Genomic DNA, 1936 nt, shown 5'->3' with positions numbered 1-1936 from the left:
CATCTTGGTAGTTCTTTCATAACCTGTGGCAGCCATCTTTGTAGTTCCTAGATGCTATGACCAGTGCCATTCAATAAAGAACTGGGAGGAATTAGCATTCTTATTCTGGGATGCTAAACGTCTTTATTGACCATTAACACGTATCCTGAAAAAGAGGAGAAAATTAAGGCAGACACAAATATGATGAGCTATTTAATCAGAGACTCCATTCCCTGATTGTCAATGCAGAAAGTGAACTATACAAAAAGACAATAGTCTATGGATACCAACTAAATAATAGGTTTATATTCATAAAAATTACATGTTAGATGGAAAGGTGACTGATGCAGGTGCAAAATTGAAAAACAAGACTCGGAGCCATATCATATTCTATATGCCATTTTATTCCCATTCACAATTTTACTACAACACCTGGTCTTCCTAGGAGGTCCCCCATCCAAGTACTGACCAGGCCCAATCATGCTTCGCTTCCAAGATCAGACGAGATTGGGCATTGACATGTTGGTATGGTTGTAGGTATGTGTTCACTTATGCATAGATTTATGGACTTTGCTCCACGAGGACCTGTAATCAATCGCATTTCAGCTTCATCACCCTCCATATCATAAATAAGAACATGTTTTAATAATAATACTGTAGTCCAAACTTTTGCTTCCTTTTTTTTATATCTATAAAGTTGTCTTTAATCGCCTTGGTACATGATAACGTATATTATACCGCTATCATTGTGTCTTAAGTCATATAAAAGGAGCTATTTCATAGTTATCGTTAAACCCCATGGGAAATAAAGTGTTTAATTCGAAGATCCAGAACATTTCACGTTGAGCAAGTTTCTTGCCCAGATCTCCCCCTCTCTCTCCCATGGTTACATGTTCTATTGCTTTAAAGGACAATTCTTCTGGGTTGGATCCATGGTGTGTATTAAAATGTCTTGAGACCATGTGATTTTATACTTTATTCTTGATATTCCTCACATGTTCCTGCATCCTTAACTTGACGGGCCTCTTTGTTTTTCCCACATATTTAGTACCACATGAACACTCTAACAGGTAGATCACTGATGTAGAATTACAGTTCATGAATTCCTTTATTTTATATTCCTTCGAATTATCATGATTCTTAAAGATCTTCCTTTGTGGATTCAAATATTTACAGATATTGCATCGACCACATTTGTAACATCCAACACATTTTGGTAATGTTCTAATGGGTTCTGTTGTGTCACTTCTCAGGAGACTTGGTGCTAACGAGTCTTTAAGGCTTTTGGCTTTCCGGAACACAGTGGGTGGCTTTGGTGGAATCACATCCTTTAAAATAGGGTCCAACAGCAAGATGTTCCAATGTTTTGAAAGTGTCGCCCTTATCTTTTTTTCCTGTCCACTATAGGTGGTGATGAAGGGGATTATTTTATTTTCTTCTTTCACCTTCTGTTTATATATTAGTAATTCGGACCTCACCAGATTTGTAGTTTTTTGAATTGCTCTCCCAATTATTTCTTCCGGGTATTCTTTATTTTGAAATCTTTCTTGGTAGATTTGGATCTGTTGATCACACATAGTTGGATTACTACAATTACGTTTGATCCTGTGGAATTGTGAATACGGAATATTGTCCTTCCAACTCTTCAGATGATTACTTTTATAATGTAAGTAACTGTTTGTATCAACTTTTTTAATGTAGTTACTTGTGCAGATCATCTCATTATCCCCTGTCAATACCAAGTCCAGAAATTCTATGGAAGTTCTATTAAAATTGGAAGTAAATTTCAAATTCATATTGTTGTCGGATATATGTGATAAAAACGATTTAAAATTCTCTTCTGAACCTTCCCAAATCATTAAAATATCATCAATATATCTCTTATAAAAAATGATATTATTTTTAAAAGGATTGTTATTATATACATACTCCTCTTCCCAACATCCCATGAATAAAT

General features: G+C 35.2%; 1 pseudogene; it reads right to left on the bottom strand.

The window, feature by feature from the left end:
• Positions 1–399: 399 nt before the first annotated feature.
• On the bottom strand, positions 400–518 carry LOC148537677 (5S ribosomal RNA; annotated as a pseudogene).
• Positions 519–1936: the final 1418 nt, after the last annotated feature.

Source organism: Taudactylus pleione, unplaced genomic scaffold, assembly GCF_031769625.1.
Source record: "Taudactylus pleione unplaced genomic scaffold, aTauple2 ptg000046l, whole genome shotgun sequence".
Classification (NCBI taxonomy): domain Eukaryota; kingdom Metazoa; phylum Chordata; class Amphibia; order Anura; family Myobatrachidae; genus Taudactylus; species Taudactylus pleione.
This window is presented reverse-complemented; position numbering and strand designations above follow the sequence as displayed.